The sequence below is a fragment of the Ascaphus truei genome, chromosome 6 (assembly GCF_040206685.1).
Source record: "Ascaphus truei isolate aAscTru1 chromosome 6, aAscTru1.hap1, whole genome shotgun sequence".
NCBI classification, from domain to species: Eukaryota; Metazoa; Chordata; class Amphibia; order Anura; family Ascaphidae; genus Ascaphus; species Ascaphus truei.
The window spans coordinates 29,558,232-29,579,786 of record NC_134488.1 but is presented as its reverse complement, the minus strand read 5'-3'; the positions used below and the strand labels follow the sequence as shown (position 1 = coordinate 29,579,786).

The following is a 21,555-nucleotide window of genomic DNA, read 5'->3' as shown; positions in this document are numbered from 1 at the left end:
GGACACCGGAGGAGCGGCTACAGTTTATCTCTATGGCAGTGAACAGACCCGCTTATTGCCCCCCGGTCCAACTCTGCAAAGATGAACTCCAACTGGACAAGCACAGTCTCACCAAGTACGTGGAAGGCACTGATCAGATCGACAGTTTTTTAAAGAACTTTGAAACGCAGTGCCGGCGGTACAAGTTGCTTCCCCAGCATAGGGTTGCACGCTTGGACCCCTTACTTTCCGGCTTGGCTAAACAGACGATGATGGTGCTTCCAGAGCAGTATGCTGATGATTATGACCACCTGAAAGAACTATTGCTATTTCAGCACGGTTTTACCCCTGAAGCTTACCGGGGTAAATTCCGGCTGGAAGAGAGGCAGCCTCAGGAGTCCTACGTCACCTATGTGACCCGCATGGCTTTATACGGCATCCGCTGGGTGGAGGGCTATGAGGCCAGGACTTACCAACGCCTGCTGGACCTCATCTTTCAGGAGCAGCTCATGCAGCAGTGCCCGCCGGTGGTGAGGGCTTGGGTGTATGACAAAAAACCCAAGACTTACACAGAGGCGGCGAGGCTAGCAGATGACTATGTGGCCAGCCGAACACTGATGCCCACCAAGGCAACAGCCAAAGCGGTGGCGGCAGCGCCGGCGCCTGCCAAGAAATCTGCTAATACCCCCCAATGGACACAGAGGCCGCCTGCGGGTAGCAGTTCACAGAAGGCGGGGGAGCTCCGGCACGAGCGCTGGTGCTACAACTGTAACAGCACTGGTCACCTCAGACCAGATTGCCCGGAACCCCTGCGTTCCAGCAGACCCCATCAGGGGCAACGCACCCCAGCTGCGAAGCCGGTAGCCCACGTGCGGGTAGCTTCCAGCAAAGAACCAGGACCGGTCATGGAAACAACTCCCAGCGAGACGTCCCATGTCACCCCTATCCCGGTTTCATCGGTGCCCACAGCCAGGAGCGGAGGACATCTCAGCACGGACCTGCAGCAGACGGACGGCTGGAGCAGACATCGCACCCCGGTCACAGTCGGTGACCGGCAAACAGTCGGTTTGCTGGATTCAAGAGCTGCAGTGACCCTGGACCGACCTGATATGGTCCGGCCAGAGGAATTGCTCCCAGGCCCTGGGATGCAGATCACTGTGGCCGACGGAGAGCCACGTTTCCTGCAAGTGGCCAGAATCTATTTGGATTGGGGGGAGGGCAAGGGTGTGCGGGAGGTGGGGGTTTTACCCGTTTTGGATGCCGATGTTCTTTTGGGCAACGATCTGGGACCAATGACCTGCACCTATGACCGGGTGCCCAATCCCCCTGCAGTGGTGGCGGTTACCCGGAGCCAGACTGCGGAAATGCCGGCGGCGGCCACTCCAGTCCCCCAGCCTTTGGGACCAACGTTAGCAGAGGGCACAGAGGAGCCCGGGGAGGTAAGCCAGGATCAGTTGCAACCACAGGCTGACTTACTGTTCCCCCTCACCCTTCCCCATTCTCCGGACAATGACATGACTGGGGGGTGGCCAGACTTAGGAGCCCAGTTTAGGGAGGCAGTGAAGACAGACCCTACCCTGGCCGGCGTGAGACATCGGGCATCCGAATCTCAGGCAGGGAAGGCACTGAGCACTGCCTCTGGCATAAGGGACTCCTGTATAGAGAGGAAGGGAACCCGGGGATAGAGGAGGGGGTGACCAGTAAGCAACAGCTAGTAGTGCCCCAGGGGTACCGACAGCAATTGTTACGGGTAGCTCACTCTATTCCGTTAGCGGGACATCAGGGGGTCACCAGAACGTGAGCCCGGTTATTACAGCGTTACTACTGGCCGGGGGCATCACGAGATGCTAGCAATTTCTGCCGCTCTTGTGATGCCTGCCAGCGAGTAGGTAAGGCGGGCGACCGTGTGAAGGCACCCCTGAGACCCCTACCGATAATAGGGGAACCCTTCCAGAAGGTAGCGATGGACCTTATAGGACCCTTTATGATTCCTAGCAGGTCAGGGAAGCGCTACATCCTCACGGTGGTGGATTTTGCCACCCGGTACCCTGAGGCGGTAGCGCTTGGCACCATAAGTGCCAAGACAGTGGCAGCAGCTTTGCTGAACATTTTCTCTAGGGTAGGTTTCCCTAGTGAGATCCTAACCGACCAGGGGTCGCAGTTCATGAGTGAACTGTTACATTGTCTCTGGGATGCATGCGGTGTACAGCACCGGCGCACTACCCCTTACCATCCCCAGACAAACGGATTATGTGAGAGGTTTAACGGTACCCTGAAGCAGATGCTTCGGACCTTTATATAGGCGGAGGGGAAAGACTGGGAGATTCACCTGCAGCACTTGCTGTTTGCATACCGAGAGGTACCGCAAGAATCTACAGGCTTCTCCCCCTTCGAGCTACTATATGGCCGCAGGGTACGTGGACCTCTGGACCTATTTCATGAGGGATGGGAAGGGGAGACTACTGCTACTGATGCTTCAGTGATCCTGTATGTAGTAGATCTCAGAGACCGGTTAGAGATGCTCATGGGGGTGGCCCAGGACCACCTCAGGGCTGCTCAGACCAAGCAAAAGCAATGGTATGACCAGCATGCCCGTAGCAGAGAATTCATCCCAGGACAGCAGGTGCTTGTTCTCAAACCCACTCGGGAGAACAAGCTGATGGCTGCCTGGTCGGGACCGTACCCGGTTATCCGAAGGATGAATGAGTGCAACTATATTGTACAGGTAGCGCCTGAGAGGCACAAGACATATCACATTAACATGTTGAAGGAATACAGAGCACCGAGTATGGGAGCAGTGCTGGCCATTTGTAGCCCACTGCTGGAGGATCCGGCGAGCAATGCTCTGCCTGATCTCCTAGGGGAGGCTAGGCAGGGAAACACTAATGAGCAGGTGGAGATAGGGGCACAGTTGAGTGCTAGGCAGAAGGGAGAAGCCAGGGACATGCTAGCTCAGTTTAGCGCCCTCTTCACTGACATGCTAGGGACCACCCATCTCACGAAACACCCAGTGCACACAGGGGACCTGCAGCCTCTTCATAAACACTCTTTTAGAGTGTCAGCAGAGGTCAAGACAAGTATGGAGAGAGAGATAGAGGAGATGCTGACCCTAGGGGTAATTACTCCATCCCAGAGCCCTTGGGCAAGTCCTGTAGTCCTAGTTCCCAAAAAGGACAAGACCACCCGGTTTTGTGTGGACTACCGGTTGCTCAACGCTGGGACGGTGTCAGATGCTTACCCCATGCCCCGCATGGATGAGTTACTGGATGCACTCACGGGGGCAAAATATCTGACCACCATGGATATGAGCAAAGGCTATTGGCAAATCCCACTGACCCTGGAGGCTAGGGAGAAGTCAGCATTCATCACTCCAAGTGGCCTTTATGAGTTTTTGGTGATGCCATTTGGGATGAAGAATGCCCCGGCTACCTTTCAACGCCTGGTAAATAGGTTACTGGAAGGGATGCAGAGCTATGCCAGGGCTTACTTAGATGACATTGCTGTCTTTAGTAATTCCTGGGAATCCCACATAGGACATGTAGCTGTGGTGCTGGATAGGATCAGGGAGGCTGGGCTTACCTTGAAACCCACTAAGTGAATGGTAGAGATGGCAGAATTCCTGTACTTAGGGCACAGGGTGGGTGGAGGGCATCTCAAACCAGAGCCAGCCAAGGTAGAAGCCATAGTTCAGTGGCCTGTTCCAAAAAACAAGAAACAGGTCATGGCATTTTTGGGCACCGCAGGGTACTATAGGAAATTTGTCCCACAGTACAGCGCCGTGGCCAAACCCCTGACTGATCTGACTAAGAAGCAATTGCCTGTGCTTATTACCTGGTCTCCTGCCTGTGAAACTGCTTTCCAGGCACTGAAAACTGCGCTTGCTGGAGCCCCCATACTGGCTGCCCCAGACTATACCAAGCATTTTCTCATTCAGACTGATGCCTCAGACTTTGGTATTGGAGCTGTACTGAGCCAGGTGGGGGACGACGGCAGAGAGCACCCTGTGGTGTATCTCAGTCGCAAACTGCTCCCCAAGGAGGTGGCATATGCCACCATTGAGAAGGAGTGCTTGGCCATTGTGTGGGCACTCAAAAAGCTCCAGCACTATGTATATGGAAGGGCTTTCACGGTCATCACAGACCACAACCCCCTGAGTTGGCTGCAGAGGGTGTCAGGGGAAAATTCCAAATTGCTGAGATGGAGCTTAGCTTTACAAGAATTTGAATTTACCATTCAGCACAAGAAGGGCAGTGAAAACAGCAATGCTGATGGACTTTCACACCAGGACTATCCCTCTGAGACTGAATTCATTAATGGTGCCAGCAGTGCCCCACTCCCCGTTAGGGCCAGTGGGCCACAGGTCACCCATTAAGAAGGGGAGGTGTAGAGGGAGAAAGGGGGTGGCCCGGTATTAAAGGGGTTGCACCCCATTTGGCCATCCCCTGACCTCACCAGGGAGACAAGGGGTTAACTGGGCTGAGGCCCAGAAATGTGATTTAACCTTTGTTATGACATGTAAATGTATATTCCCCTGTTCCCCTGTTTTATTGTAATGTCTGGTTATATCGGTGTCTGCATCACACATACACTGGGATCCATCCGGGAGTACAAGGGTTAATAGTTCTTTAATGATTATAGCCCTTTGTGTAATTTTCCCACCTTTTCAGGCACGATTTTGCAGGGTCCCATAGGCCGCCATTAGAGCTCCATGCATTGCAATGGCGGATCTTGCTGTTTTGGACCTGTTTCCCGTGAAGACCAGCAGATAGCGATCGAGAGGAGGAGCGGCGGATTCCCATTGTAGGTCAATGGGCTCATTGACTTCAATGGAGATTCCGCGACGGCGCTTTCCAGGAACGAGTTGGCTGCCGTCCAAATCGCAAAACCACAAAGCGGATACTTTTTCTATAAGAGAGCTTTGATCACTGTTAGTCAAGTTCAATGTTAAGTGGCATGGGAATCTACAGTTCTAGGGCACCCAGGAATAAAATTCTTTTTGCCCCTAGTTCCTAGACCTCCCCCCACTCGACCACCACCGGGTCCCCGAATCCTGGACCCCCGAGAAGGGTCGTGCCGAGAGAGCGTGTCGCGCCAGCGGCGGCAGAAACCGCTCAGGAAAATGACTAAGTGTGAAAAGCTGAAAACCATGAATTCATATCTCCGGTTCCGGAGGGTCCAGAGGGCCAGGGTTTGGAGTACCTGTAGTCACTGCTCCGGCATGACTACAGAACCATCCTTGACCCTCTCGGACCAACCCGACGGAGTATGGACCCCCTTGAAGGTTCGGGACTTTTCCCATAGACTCCAATGGCTGCCAACCTCCATTGATCGGCTATGGCGGAGAAACCGCATTGACTTCAGCGGCGGCGATGCCCCGTTGAAAGTCTATGGCGGCTGATTCCCATAGCCGCCAACGGCAGCGGTTTGCCATTGAAAGTCTATGGCGGCGTAGCCCGTTGTTTTCAATGGGGATTTAGTGAAAAAACGTGATTTAATTTATAGCGGAGTTTATTGTATTAAAATAGGAAACGGTTTAAGGTGTATTTGTGTAACTCCGGTTCCGAAGGTCGTAGCGGGTCGCAAATTGGACCATATGGTGTCCCAGTTCCAACATTGAGAACTGGGAAGTTTGGACCTGCTGAGCCCAACAGACCCGGACCTTTTAATATGTTTGTGTTTAACTTGTAACCCTGTATCCCAAGGCAGGGATAAAACCCAGAGGAAATTCCTTTGCATACCAGGGTAGCATATGGTCAGAGAGGCGACCCAATGTCTAGGACTTAAGTATTGTTCAAAGGATTTTGTCACCCCCACTGTTTACCTGAGGGCAGAGACGACTCAAACCTGAGCAGTCTGTAAGTGTCCCATTTAACACCTTACAACAAAGAGTATCCTGCCAGAAATCCCATTTGGTAGACTGGCTGGCATTCCTGATGTAAATGTGGGGCTACAGAAATTAGTGCAGTCAGTGGGGGAGAGGGAGGGGGGAGGGGTGGGGAGGGGAATATCCTGCTCAGCTCAAAATAGACTTTCTAGGGAGGTGCTATCAGGGTGAAACATAAGCGTATGGGAGGAGAGAGGAAAGAACCCTATATGATGCACTCAACCCTACTAAATGAAAATAATAAACTTTTATTAATGTAATGGAAAAAAGCAAACATAACAAATATATTTAAAACCTAAAAAGTGTACTGTGCAGTTCTGATGTGCAATCACTCTAGATGACCAAGTAGTGTCATAACTAGTGTGAAGCACAGTAGAATAGAGTAACTATAGATTCTCACAATACTTGTATGGAAGTGGTTCAGTAGATGCACAGTAAATATAACCCTATCAGGGAAGTAACTGGTGTGCAATCTACATGGGTATTGTAATACACACGAACACTGGGAGCATTGATAGTGCAGCACTGTGTTACAAAACTGCAGTAGGGCACATAGCACTGCTGCATACACAGGAAGCCAAATGCAATCCTAGGGCGCATGTCCTAAACTAGCAGGGGGCATGGATTAAAATGTATTCCCACGTTGAAGATTGGCTACAGGTAATTGTGGCCCAATCACCTGTACTTAATGTTAAGGATAGGGTCACAAAAGATTTATAAACTGTGGTCAACCCTATATCCTTTGTCTTCTGATACCATCTTGATTGTACCTGATTGCTGGAGAATTGCTATGCAACATACTTCTCATCCCCCATCCCCAAAGTAAGTGTACTTCTTGCCTGTTACTGTACTATATTGTGTGTTCACCTATCCAAAGGAATAAATATACTTTATTATATCTAAGCCTCGTTCAGTTCAAACCCAGTGATTTGGTGTAACTTACAACCTGTCATAAACTATCGTGACAATATATATATATATATATATATATATATATATATATATATATATATATATATATATATATATATATATGGCCTGAGTCCCCTGGTTTGGCTTCTACCTCCGCTGCAGCTTGGGAGAAAGGAGGTTGCTGTGGAGTCAGGTGACTAGGCCTGGCGATTGGAGTGTTAGGATTCCCTGCTGAGGCAGTTGTTACAGTTGTTGTTCTGAGGGCTTGCTGTCAGTTGGAGCAGGGACGCAGCTAGGGGAGGTTGTACAGGTGCCAGAAATCCCCTAGTCCCCAGTTAGGCCCCAACTCACTCTAAGCTTGTGTCTGCTGTAGAGAAGGCCCTTCAGCTAGGGATCCTGTCGCTTTAGTGGTTAGCCAGCTTAGGTCCACAGCTGTGTCATTGAAGCATTATTACCGCAGTCTGGGACCAGGCTGCAATAAAAGGAGCAACCATCATCGCAGCGGTTACTCCAGCGGGAAGCATCCCATCCAGCGGAGGATATCTTGGATCAGTGGATCCTCTACTTCTACTCGTTAGCGAGCGCGGGTGTGGACACACCCGGCAGGTACTGTTCATCAAATGTGCACCAACACCGGTATAATAAGGCGCTGATCATGGCTAGAGGGGTGGGCATCTTTTGGGGACACTTATTGGGTGAAGTGACCAAAGGACACCTCGGGTACTGTGGACACGGTGTGGGGGTACACGATGGTGGGATAATGCCCTGCGCGGCGAGGTAATAGCTGTAACCTCTAGTATTGCTATTGCCTGTATATGTTTATGGTTATTGCTCACAGTAAATTTTATTATTGTTATTCTTATAATCTGTGGACTGTTATTAATAGTTCCTGCTCTGGGTTATCCCATACAATTATGATACCGTGCAGGTGGAGGCGCTGCCACTCAGTATATTCGTTACCCCAGGCTCCCAGTAGCAGAGGCTTAGATCCCTGTGGGCCGAAAGGTACCGCCAGCTCTAGTAGACCCTTCACATTATAGGGAAAGAGGGCTACATTTGGAGGCGCTGCTGAAATCTTAGACCTGGGGTGCCCTAGCATTCAGTCAAAATTAATTCTTCATCATGTTAACTCCTTCAAAGCATGAGGTCCATGCCTGGGCCTTCAAGGTCAGAGAACTGCCCAGTTATGTAGCGCCGGTAGGGAGTGTCCCAGCTCTAGTAGAGGAAAGTGAAATCCAGGACTCCCTAAAGAAGCTCCTGGACCTAGACAAAACGAGAGTTTGACACCACCTTCCAATGGAGTGCCATATTTTTGACAGTGGGACAGGATATATGCCGGGAAACTGCCCCTTAGACTCTATAAGCCCCGGAGGCCCAAGCAGAAGGCTATCCCCTTGTATACTCGGCCTTACTTGAAATCAGGGAAATGTTTACATCCGTGGACTCTCCACAGACCCATCGGGTCCCCGACTAACCTTCCACCAGTAACTGGCAACCTACTGTCCTGGTGTCCAGTACTCCTAACCGAGAAGACCCTCTCCCTCCCAGAGTTTCCTTTACCCCAAGTGCTCTCGCAGGAGCTAACAGTTGGGCCAAAGTCCGCCCCCTACGCCTGCCCCCATCTCTGGGCCGAGCACCAGGTCTAGCAGTGGCAGTCGCTCCACCAGTGACGGCTCCGTAATGGGGGTGACCCTGTCGCAATTAGTGGAGGCACTGAACAAATCATCCCAGTCTCAACAACACCGCAAACTCAAGGCTTTCTCAGGAACTCAGCCCACGCCCCTAGGCGAGGCAGAGTTCGAAGAATGGAAGGATCATGTGGACCAAGTACTCCCGGAGTGGACCTGCTCTGATGCAGTGAAAAGACAGAGGATCATCGAGTGCCTGCGGCCTCCGGCTGCTCACATGGTACAGTTCTACTGAGATGACCACCATGAGGCGGATTAACGAGCAATGCTAAACGCCTTCACCAAAGCCTACGGTACTCCGGTGGATGTCTTCTCCTTGATGGCGAAGTTCTATGCCCTTGCCCAAGCCGAGGACGAGGAAGTATCTGAATTCCTCCAACAGATCCAGTTGTCCTTATGGACCTTAGTGAAGAAGAGGGTGGTACCAAAGTCCGAAGCCAAAGGGGTTAAACCCCCTGTCCTTGCATCCAGTAGCGATTGGAGTTAGCGGCGGGCTCGCTCCAGGACAGCCGCTTTCGTTCGAAGATTTAATGGACAGAGTGCAAGCTCAAGAATCCATTTTAATGGGTTGCTCTCCTCAGACGGGTTGGGACTTGACCCCAACAAAGAAAGCTACGGCCTCCTTGAAGGAGGCTAGAAAGGAAGACTCTCGGCTGAAGGTGGCTAAAGAGTCTCCTCAAGCGGAGGAGGACCCCTATGGCGAAGAAGCTGACACTAACTCTCATACCTCGGGAAGAGTATCCACTATCTATCAGACCAAGACTCACCTGAGTGGTATGTCCTGCTTCCGCTGTGGCAAGAAGGGTCACATCTCGCCGCAAAGCCCGCAGAAGAAGAAGGCACCCGCAGGGACGTTTCCTTCTACGTCCATGATGTGCACAACTCAAGCTGCTGAAGCCACCTCCACGCCCGCTGATGACACACCTGCGGTTCCCGCCTAAACAGTCCCGACGCCGGACGCTTGCTGTCGTGTGGGACCGGTTGCCCTTGTACGGGTTGTCATGGAAGGTATATACTCATCGGCTTTGGTGGACACTGGTTCTCAAGTAACGATTGTGTACCGGCCCTTTTACGATGAACATCTCCACCATCTGCCGCTGCAGTCAGCAGATGCCATGAAGCTGCGGGGACTAAGCATCACACCATGGAAGTGGAGGCACTAGTGTGCCAGGAGCCTCAAGAACACCCCAATGCCCCTATCATCTTGGGGACCAACACCGACATAGTGCGGGCCATAATTCGTATGTACTCGTGGGAGGCGAGGCTGGTCAACTACACCTGTCGTCTCTAGAATGCTACCCTGTTCTACACGAAGAATGCATGTGCAGGAACCGGGGCCTTCAATAGGTGTCCTTAGGATGCCTCAAAAAAGGGGTTAATTCCACATAGTCGTTCCAGTCGATATTGGAATGCACCGATTCTGTAGACCCGTAGCAGCGTGGTGGAGTCTGCCAGTAACTAGGAGCAATGGCAAGAAGGCCAAGGCAGGCCAAACAGAGGTGCTGTGGCAAGCACAGTTACTAGAAAGTCTATGTTCAGCCTTTTGTGTTTTTTCTTGTTTTGCTGATATTGGTATCACCATCGGGGTTCCGGTGGAGACCACATTTGGAGGTGGGGGAGACACCTCATAAACACAGAAGCAGCAAGAGAACTGAGAGGGACCAACACTCCAAGTTTAAAGAGCCAGAGCGCGGACTGAACTTTTCATTCTTCACTTCTCTACACGAAGAATGTTGCAAGATTACAGCCCAGGAGGAGCACAAGATTCTCTACAACATTGACCGCAGGTTAACTGAGATTTTACCGGGGGGGAGGGAAACTGATGACTGCCACATGCTGCTATCCGGAAAGGAATGAAGCCGACCATCTCTTCTCTCTAGGAAGTACACCGGAAGATGACGAGCGGTGAGGCTACAAGCTAATGGCTGAAGTGAGAGAATGGACCTCCGAGATGCCAAGGAGAGTCCAGGTGTTTGTTCAGAATATCTCCCCGTATCCCATGCCCTTCGATTATGGTCAAAGTCTAGGGCGAATATATCCTGTCACTCCCGTCGAGCAGATAGGAGTGCAAGCAAATACGGCAGCAATACCAGAACAAGCAGCCGGCTTGGCCTTCGATTTTGGAGACTCCATCCTGACTGATGAGTGGAGAGAACGACTAAGGGCTAAACTAGAAGCGAGACGAGAAGTACTCTCAACTAGTGATATGAATGTGGGTTGCAGTCGCAGCGTCCAACACACCATCCGGTTAAGTGATACTACTCCTTATCGGGAGCGATCCCGCAGGATAGCCCCTCGGGATGTGGAAGATGTGAGAGACATCCTGCAAGAGATAGTCAGCGGGCATAGTCACGGAATCCCGTAGCCCCTATGCATCGCCGATTGTGGTGGTGCGGAAGAAAAATGGGTTGGTCTGGTTATGTGTGGATTATCGGACCTTGAACATTCGCAATGTACCCGACCAGTACACTCTTCCCCGGATTGAAGAACTCCTAAATGCGCTATCCGGAAACCAGTGGTCCATTTTTACATGGAACCCATATAAGATAATGCTCGCTGTTAACACAGCATTTAAGCACATCATGGGATTATATGCAAAGCCAGAGAAACCACTCACAGACATGTTTCAACCATGATGGTTCTCATCAGTGTGAGGTTGGTTGTACAGGTAGTCCTCGTTATCCAATGTTTCACTTTACAACGAATGGCATATCCAACGCCTTACAATGCAACCCTATGGGCCGTTTTTCGACGGCGGAATGCGTTATCCAATGCCTGAATGCGTTATCCAACGCTCACCGCCACTGATTAACATGGGACTCACTTTACAACGGTGTCACTATCCAACGCTACTTCCAGAACAGATTACGTTCGATAACCGAGGACTGCATGTACTGGCTTTGCAATTTTCAAGGCTGGGTAGGATTTACCATACACATTTTAGGTTTTATATGCACATTTTATATGCTATACGGTGGCGGTTTCTTGTCGCCTTTTTCACCCACCGTAACTTAAAATGTGTGTGTGTGTATATATATATATATATAATCACACACACATTTTTCCCCTGGCTGCTGCATTAGGCTGAGAAGTTATACAAATAGTTGGTGATATAAATGTAGGCAACCAAGTGATCTGAAGACATAATTCAAATATTAGTAATATATTAATACAAGAAAATATCAGTGTCATCTGCAGATATTTCATGTTGTAAATCTAAATCAGTCCATGGTGTATCATTAGTAGTCGTGGCCGAGTGGTTAAGGCGATGGACTTGAAATCCATTGGGGTCTCCCCGCGCAGGTTCGAATCCTGCCGGCTACGAGTTTTTTTATTGAGCTTATGACCAATATTTGATCTGCCCCTGACCTAATTTACCTAATTTTCCTCCACCTTCCCCCGTCTCTGATCCTCCAGCAAGACTCCTCTATGCGGTTTATTACGATCTGCAACAACCCTCACATGTGTCTGTGACCTTTTTCCTGGGGGTTTGACCCAAAATATAGTCGCTCTATAAAGTAACATTCAATATACTCATATAATAAACTTCAACGAAATCACTATGTTTCTATTTATTTCAACATGTACAGAAACCCAGTAAATTGATTTGAAAAAAAAATCAAGGAAAACTAACGTCATTATTATATATACTAGATATAAATTTGTTTTGAAAAAAAAAATAAAAAATGAAGCCTCCCCGTCGGGGAATTGAACCCCGGTCTCCCGCGTGACAGGCGGGGATACTGACCACTATACTAACGAGGATCTGCTGTGTGCATTTCCACAAAACCCTTTTTTAAGCATAATGTGAAAATCCTGTATTCATTAGCTAACACCCTAGTGTAAGGGTTGCTGGGACATGTGGTCCTGCGTCTGTGGCATTTACAACGCTGATTCATGACCAGGACTACAACTCCCAGAAGTCTGCCTGGTGAAACGTGAGATCATATGACAGCTTCTAGTTAATCAGTGCAAAGTCTGTGTACACACACGCACCCCTTTAGCTGCTGCTGCTGGAGGTAGGAGCATTTTTGCTATTTTGTTGTAATTCACATTTCACAGCATGTTTAAGGGGTGGTTAATTGTAGTAATTATTTTGTAACCGTGGAAGAAATGCAATGACCAGCTCCCAATCACAGTCTCTTTGAATTTATGTATTTTAACATATCCAAGAAATATCTATTACTATAAACTTAGTAACATCTATAAATAAATAATATATATTTTTTTTCTGATTCAGAATATAGCATGTCTCACTAGGTCTACAAATGTGGTCAAGGGTGAAACTGTAATTTGTGCATTTAAATGAATTGATATATTCAGGGAATGTCTTTTTTTTGCATGGAATCACCTTTCTTGCAGCTTAATGAATAGGCCCCAGTGTCTGTAATTCTCTTTGGTCCCAGCTTCAATATAGTGAGAAGCTGGCTAATGCATAAATAACTAGACAGTAACTCCTATTCAGGTGAATGGAAAAGACTGTCATTAACTATGCACTGCCCAACTTTTCCTTGTACGGTGTCATGCTTAGGGATGGTTTCTATGTGTATTTTGCTCTTAAAGTAAAGATGTAATATACTATTGTCCTTGTCATTGGAGACCAGACGATTACTCCAAGATCAAAACAGCAAAAAGAACTAAGGAGTTAAATAATATTTTGGCCTGAGCCAACGGGGGCAACAGTGTACCAAAAAATGGGTTTACGGGGGACTCCTAGCTAACTAGGTGCAGGGCGCTGCCAAATCTAGCTTATGCAGGATGTCTTCCACGATCCGTCCACCTCCGAAAATCCCAGTCACTTGGCATGTCTCTATTCTCTATTTGTATTTCCAGTTAGTCTCTGACACCGAGACTAACCACGTACACACTCTTCCAGCCTCATTCTGAGAACATGGCAAACCGGCTGCGGACCAAAATGTATTCTCTGAACCTACCAGAGACTGAGGGCACGTCCGAGACAGACCGACCAGGGATATGGGTGGGAACAGGAGTAGGGGTAGCTGGTGCTTCAAAAAACAGAGAGACCGTTTGTATAGATAAGTAAATATCCGCCTGGACCTTGGCACTGTCTAGGATTTAAAAGTGCAGCATCCCTTGCAGGGGACAGGGACTAGTACCTAGTGCTCACAGGCACATATATATATATATGTATAGCACAAATAATATCCCAAGCGCTGATTAAATGAAAAGACATAAGTCCACAGAATAACTCACAGTTAGTTGTTCTCTTGTATCCTTCAGTGCGGTTCTATGCGGCGTTATCCAAGCGACGTGCGATCCACCAGTAGAGAAGACCATAGAAAAAAAGGGGAAAACAGGCAGCGCACTGCCAAAAAAGCAGGAGGAGGGTCAAAGGTTAAAAAATAAACTTTTATTCCATAACTGGATCAGACAAACCCCCCCAGGTAGCACCACACCAACGCGTTTCGGGCCGTGTGCCCTTTCATTAAAGAAATAATTAGTATCACTTTTTGACCCACTCTTTGGCTGTGCGCCATTCTTTCTACATTTTGTTCCGATAGGAAGGTGCATAAATGTAGACCTAATACACACTGGCAACTATATGGTATATTGTAAATCCCTTATACTTGGCACCTTACTGAGTATGCAACTTAGATTGGTACATGCCTGAATAGGTTAATAAGTTGCAGCACTTTAATTAGCCAAATTAAATCCGTAAATTTCGCCATTTTGAATTGTTTGTGCTCACCTTATTCTAAGTTATTGATGAAAATACTAAGTTGTAATACACTCTATGTACACCATCAACACTATTAGAGTTATTGAGTGCTCACTCTATCTGGGATCCTTTTCCTTTTAATATACTGGCCACATTGCCCCTACCGTCATAGCACCCACCTGCTGGGAGAGTACACACTCCAAGGCCGGAGTATTCTCCTGTCCCTGGCAGTGAGGCGCCTATGCCCTGCGGGGAGGTATGTAGCTGAAACCGGGAGCGATGCCTGGGTCCTAGCCCATTGGCTCATTCCCTATTATTTTAACCATCACTGTAAATAAATCAGAAGCGTCGTTATCTAGTTGAATACAACTTTATTATTTTTGAATAATTCCTTTTATAAGTCAGTGGTACATATAAGGTGTATTGGACATCTTGTTCTATAGGAATATTTAATTCCTGATGATTTTATCATACTATATAACCACTAATATGTACTTTGAGTTCAATTAAGAGGGACCTGGTGTAACCATTTAGTCGTTCCCTATTGGCCAGTTCAAATTTCCCTCTCCCTGAGGCCCCACTCCTTGGGGCCATCCTACAGCAGTGATCCAGGCCCCAGTTCTGATTGGTCGGTCCATCTCGGCCGAGCCCTCGGTGTCTGGCTCTATAAAGACAATCTCTTTGCTGATTGGTTGGCACCCGGTTTTCCATGCATTCAAATGAGGCCAAGTTTCTACAGTATGTAAGCCAATGCCAATCAGAGTTCTACAGTTGTTCATGGTTCGTTTCGGTGACTGGAGACTAACTGGAAACATGAATTGTGACCTGAGAAGGAGGTGGTCCCAGAGTTACTGGGATATCCTGTTGGGCAGATCTTGCTGGCTTCCTGGTGAGAGTTGGTGAGCCCTCTCGGTGAGTTGTAACTGTGTTTCTGCATTTGTGTTGCTACCTGTTGGCTCCAGCTGGAATAAACCTTATTTATTTAACTCTCGTTCGGTCTGGTGCTTGTGATCCCTGTGTGGCACTCTGGTCTCCTATGAACGTGACCCTGACACAAACTGGCAATAGCCTCCAAATACTCAGTGCTACCTGTTAGTATCTGTGACAAAGTTGCATCCTGTAACAATATAGGCCAATGTTTGGCAAAAATATTCCTTATTTTGGTGGCCATAGCGTTATATTGTGTTATAAAGGAAATATTATTTCCTGATCACCCTGGCAGTGGGCACCATTGGGTTAATCCCTTCTCACTCTAGGTAGGACAGGAAGTAGACTTTTGCAGGTAGGCCATATAAGGCCCCTCCCTCTACCTGCACACTAGTCTTTTTCCTGTCCTCACAGCTAGGTGTAGGATTTGTTATTTTTTAAACAGGGCTCACCTACTGCACTTTGTGCAGATAACCAGGGTCTCAACCTCTCTGCCCTGAAGCTCCGCGGTGCGCCCTGCGGGGGGCAAGTCGGAGACCCCTTAGAGTCGGGGGTGCCCCTGTTGGGTGGCAGGAAACAGCTGCAGCGCGAGGAAAGCTTAGTGCAATGCCCAAGATACGAGGCGCACAACAGCTGCAGCAGGGACCCATGGAGGCCCAGACTCACCGCATAAGCGCCAGAACGCTGCGGTAAGGTACCCGGCAGCCCGCCACACGCGGAAGGGGGAGCAGCAATAGCTGCGAGCGGAGGAGCTCTGTCAGACCGCAACAGCGTAGCAACGCGGCGGTACTACCCCAGGAATCCGCGGTGAACCTAGGAGGTTCAGAGGACCGCAGGTGTATCAGGTATACTGCGGAGAAGGGTACAGGGCACGTAGCCGCTCGGGAGCGCGCGCGTGCAGGCTGGCAAGTGCGTGCACGGACACGCGAGCCGTGCGGGTGCACGAGCACGAGCACTTGATGACGTCACGGATGCGACGGCCACACGATGTATGTGTGAGTGAAGCTGCAGCATGGAACGCTCAGCAGGGAGAAGCCAAGTGCTGGATATGGATGCAAAAATGGAAACACCCAAAACATCAGTTCCCAAGACTAGGTGAGTCCTTAGTTTAGTTCTACAATGGGAAAAGAGAGATGGTATATATATATATATACATTAGGGTGTATGTTTAGTATTTATTTTGTTTTTATAAATTAGTTCGGTGGTTACCCTCCCAGAAGCAGGATCTTCAAAAGGGACGGGGGAATCCCTGCAACATAAATGAAGGTTGCTAAGAAACTAAATGGTGTTCAGCTTGTGAGAAACCAGCCCTAATAGGGAAGTAATTATGTGAAGATTGTCTTAGACACCTGCAGGTGATACCAGTGAACAAATGAGCATTTTCTTTATTGATGAAGGAGGCTGTTAAACAGAGAGTTGATGCGGCAGTGCAGCAAGCTGTTAACCCTGCGCAGGAAAGATCTATATCCCAGACCAGTCTGGTTAAGGGGAAAGGTTTTTCACCATATGGGTCTGAAAGTTGTTTTCATGTGTCAGAGAATGAAATGGATTCATCAGATCAAGATATTCAGGAATAATCTGAAATTGATGAAGAAAGGGTGGATCCACTCATCAAAGCCATGATACAGGTTTTGGAACTGAAAGACATTTAGGAGTTAACACACAAAAGACAAAAAGTGTCCTGGTTGCTTCAAGAGTTTCTGTACTGGCCTGCTTTGACAGGCTAGGCGTGCTGCTGCTGCTGCTGCTACGACTGCTACTACTGCTGCTACTACTGCTACTACTGCTACTACTACTGCTACTACTACTGCTACTACTACTGCTACTATTACTGCTACTACTGCTACTACTGATACTACTGCTACTATTGCTACTACTGCTACTAGTACTACTATTGCTGCTGCTTTAAAAGGTAGAGTCTTTACTATCCATCAAGTAATTAAGCACCTCATTCAGGTGGAGTTGGCGCGACCAGACACCAGAGTATTACGCCTTAAAGGTTTGGGAAGATGTATCCATTCCCACAAGAAGAGGTGAGAAATGGGGAGGTTAGCCCAAAGGTGGATATTGCTATTTCTAGAATAGTAAAAAAGACCACAATCCCCTTAGAGGGATGGATTATGCATACAGCCTACAAACCAGCCATAGCAACTACATCAACTGCTAGGGCTATGCGAGTGTGGATTGTCAACATGAAGAGGCAATAGACAAAGTAACATGCTCCAGTGGCGTACTGGGTTAGCGCACAGTACTTATATGTCAGTATATGCTAAGCTATGCCAAGGTTGTAGTTCAGGCCTCACCAAAGGCGTTCAGTGGTGAAATGGGCAACTGATTACATAGCAGAAGCCTCATTGGATGCAGTAAAAATAGCAGCCAAGTCTATGGCACTAGCGGTATCAGCAAGAAGAGCTTTATGGCTCAGACAGTGGATGGCTGACACAGCATCAAAGAACACCTTATGTACATTACCATTGAAGGTGAATTCCTATTCTGCAGCAAACTAGATGCAATAATAACAAAGGCATCAGGACAGAGCCAGGAGATTCAGTCCAACAGATGAATAAAATCAAGATAAAGAGGTGTTCAGCTTCTGAGAATCCAGCTGTTATAGGAATACGGCTTTAAGGAAATTACTACAGGCAGAAGTAATAGAAAAGGTAAGAGGAAGCGGAATTTTTCCCAGAATAATTTTGGTAAAGATTCCTACAGGGGATTACAGAGCAATCCTAGACCTAAGAAAGGTAAATTCATTCTTGAAGATAAGAAAGTTCAAGATGGTGTCGGTAAATCTGATTATACAAGAGGTACAACCAGGAGACTGGATGGTGGCGATAGACTTAAAAGACGCTTATTTACATGTACCAATAGCAAAAGGGCATCAAAGATTCCTAAGGTTTGCAGTAAATCAAGAGCATTATCAATACACAGTACTACCATTTGGTCTGGCAACTTCCCCAAGGTCGTTTACAAAGGTTCTAGCCACTCTAGTGGCAGAGATGAGAAAAAGGGGGGTAGAGATATACCCTTACCTGGACGACATCCTGGTAAAATCAAAGGATGGGGGGAAACTCCAACAAGACCAGAAAATGGTAATAACCTTCCTAGAACATCACGGTTGGTTAATAAACAGAGACAAGAGCCATTTGGTACCCACTCAGCTCTTAAGATTTCTGGGAGTAGAATTCGATACAGAAAAGGATGCACCTTAACCCTGGCTGTGCTCAAAGCTGTGACCATACAGCAAGCTTAAGCCTATAGGGAACCATGTTAAAAATGGTTTTTGAGGCAAAATTGCCAGAGGCAAAGAGGCAAGACATAGCCATACTGTGAGGAATCAGGGATCGCAGCGCCCGCGCCCTGGTTCCTCTGCTGATATATGCTCTCCTGCTGCCGTGGCGCGCACCTCTCGCCAGCGCCACTCACCTCCGTCGGTTCTGGGGGTTCCCCGTCGTCCTCGGCGTCCCCGGTTTCCAGCAGTACCTCACGCGGCCGCCATGTTGCTCGGGCGCGCGCCTGAACAGCGCGCGCCGGGCGAAGTTAATTTATTCACTGCTCTGGCAGTGAAGACCCGCCCCCAATACAGAAATATGATCTCCTGTCAAGACAAGAGTCCTCACCTGCCTGCCAATCAAGGGAACCTATCCAGGATGGCTCCACGCAGTCCTCCAGGTCTGCCTTCACTTCTGATTGGTCAGCCACACTTTATAATGCCAGTCCTTCCTATCATTCATTGCTCGACATAGTTTTCACTTGGATTACTACTCTGACGTTTTCTCTCTCATTCACTCAGGTTACGACTTGGCTTGGCGGACGTCTCTCTCTGGCTCTAGACCCCTGCTTGGAGAAACGACCTTCCAGTATTCTCCAATCCCAGACCTTGGCTATCGGCAACGACAACGGCATTTCTACACCGGTACCGGCAAGTATTGCTAGCGAAATACACCTGGCCTGGCAACGCCAAAATCACCACACTCCGGACACGCTCCCTTTGCTGCGGGTGCGTGCTTCTATACGTTCCTCACCTCAGTGAAAGGAACGGGTCTGGTCTGCGGGCAGCACCGGCGTAACATTATGTCGAGCCCACAAGACGCAGACCAGACTGTGGACTCTATGATGACGGCCATGTACCAACAAATACAGACCTTAACGGATCAAGTGGCTCTCCTCTCCCAACAGGTATCGGACCGCCCTTTACAGGCTCTGCCTGCGGCTGCACCCCCGGCGCAGTCTGACTTATCTTCCACTTCATTTTCAGTTCCGAAGATTCCGGCTCCAAGGCCCTACGCAGGGGATCCACACACCTGTCGTGGCTTTCTCAACAAGTGCGAGATCCAGTTCGAGATGGCTCCCCAGCTGTATGCTACTGGCCAGAAAAAGGTAGCCTACGTATATAGTCTGCTCACAGGTAATGCACTGGCATGGGCTTCTCCGATCTGGGAACTACGCCCTGATATTACCCGCGATTACGCGGCCTTCAGACGGGACTTTCGACAGGTTTTTGATATCCCCGCACGTCAAGAGACTGCTTCTGATACCCTGCTAGAGCTTACACAGGGACGTCGGCCTGTGGGTCAATACGCCTTGGAATTCAGAACCGTAGCAGCTGAGACTCATTGGGGTCAGGAGGCTTTAGTCGCCGCCTTCTGGAGAGGTCTATCGGAGTCTCTGAAGGATGAACTTGCTTCCCACACCAGGCCAGAGTTACTGGAGGATCTCATCACCCTGGCTACTCGTATGGATCAGCGCCTTCAGGTACGCCGCGCTCAGCGTCAGCTTCCCCGGGCTACGCCTTTCCGTGCTTCCTTTTCCAGGTTCTCTACTAACCAGAGACCCGTCGTATCCCCGTTACTGGCGCTGGAGGCTCCAGAGCCGATGCAACTTGGAGTTCAGCAACCTCGGGTACCGTCACGACAACTTCGCTCTACTGGGGAATCGTGCCATCATTGCGGAGCTTCTGAGCAGAGTACCCGTAACCATCCTCCATCTCCGGGAAACGACTAAGACCAGTGAGTACGAAGGGGCGCTCTCTGGGTACTGAATCTCCTTGTCCCCCTCCAAGAAGGGAATTTCCCAAAAGATTGACTATTCCCGTCTCCCTTTCAGGACCGACTTTCCGCACCTCCACTGCTGCATTTATCGATTCCGGCGCAGGAGGGAATTTCATAGATCAAACCTTTTCTGAGCAAAATCAAATTCCGCTTTCCAGGAAGGACTCTCCCGTTGCCTTGGTCGGGATTGATAATCGACCTCTCACCCCGGCTTATATCTCCTTAGAGACCGGACCTATCACCCTTTCTACTCATTCTCACAAAGAGACTCTGGGTTTTGATGTTATTCATGCCCCAGGAACACCTATCACGCTTGGCTTGCCCTGGTTACAGAAGCATAATCCACTCATCGATTGGGTGTCTCCTAACCCTATTAACTGGAGGTCAAGGTCAGAGAAACCTTTTCCCTCTATCAAGCAACCATCCTTTCTATTAGCCAATACATCAAGTTCTCTGAGGGAGTTGCCTTCTCCATACGCCGAATTCTTGGACGTTTTCAGCAAGGCTCAGTCTGAACTTCTACCTCCTCATCGTTCCTACGATTGTCCGATTGATCTGGTACCTGGTTATACCTTGCCGAAAGCCAAATCTTATCCTCTCTCGTTGCCCGAGACTAAAGCTATGGACGAATATATTCGTGAGAATCTTAAGCGGGGTTTCATACGTCATTCCAATTCTCCTGCGGGGGCTGGATTTTTCTTTGTCAAAAAGAAAGATGGTACTCTCAGACCATGTATTGATTACCGGGGTCTGAACCATATCACGGTGAAGAATCGTTATCCACTCCCACTCATCTCCGAACTCTTTGATAGACTTCAGGGGGCCAATCTCTTTACTAAACTGGATCTCCGTGGGGCATACAACCTCATCCGCATCCGGGAGGGCGATGAATGGAAGACTGCCTTCAACACCCGTAGCGGACACTACGAATATCTAGTGATGCCCTTCGGGTTATGCAATGCACCGGCAGTTTTTCAGGACTTCATCAATGACATCTTTCGAGACGTTCTTAATATATTTGTCATTGTATACCTGGATGACATCCTTATTTTTTCTCAAAACTTACAGGATCATATCATCCATACGAAGTTTGTGCTTTCACGCCTCCGCGAGAACCGGTTGTTTGCTAAAATGGAGAAATGCATTTTTCATCAGTCTACCACTTCTTTTCTCGGATACATCATCTCCAACAAAGGTTTGGCCATGGACCCAGAGAAGCTAAAGGCCGTCGTGGATTGGCCACAACCCAATTCCCTCAAATCTGTTCAACGGTTTTTGGGTTTTTCTAATTATTACCGGAAGTTTATCCGCAACTTTTCCACCATTGTCGCTCCTATCACGGCACTGACCAAGAGAGGTGCAGACCCTACATCTTGGTCTCCAGAAGCTGTCACGGCATTCGAGACACTGAAACAAACTTTTGTCTCTGCTCCC

General features: G+C 48.8%; 1 protein-coding gene and 2 non-coding genes across 3 annotated transcripts in view; 2 read left to right on the top strand and 1 right to left on the bottom strand.

Annotated features, from left to right (window-relative positions):
• The first annotated feature begins 11,705 nt into the window (after positions 1–11,705).
• Positions 11,706–11,787, top strand: TRNAS-UGA (transfer RNA serine (anticodon UGA)). Its single transcript has one exon. It is a non-coding gene; the product is annotated as a tRNA-Ser (tRNA).
• A 369-nt stretch (positions 11,788–12,156) lies between these two features.
• On the bottom strand, positions 12,157–12,228 carry TRNAD-GUC (transfer RNA aspartic acid (anticodon GUC)). Its single transcript has one exon. It is a non-coding gene; the product is annotated as a tRNA-Asp (tRNA).
• Positions 12,229–12,410: 182 nt separating this feature from the next.
• The window catches only part of LOC142496807 (zinc finger protein 783-like), a 35,242-nt gene continuing 26,097 nt past the window's right edge, over positions 12,411–21,555 (top strand). The window contains exon 1 of the mRNA XM_075603760.1: positions 12,411–12,482. The gene's annotated coding sequence lies outside the window, so the exon portion shown is untranslated. The remainder of the gene's footprint in view (positions 12,483–21,555) is intronic.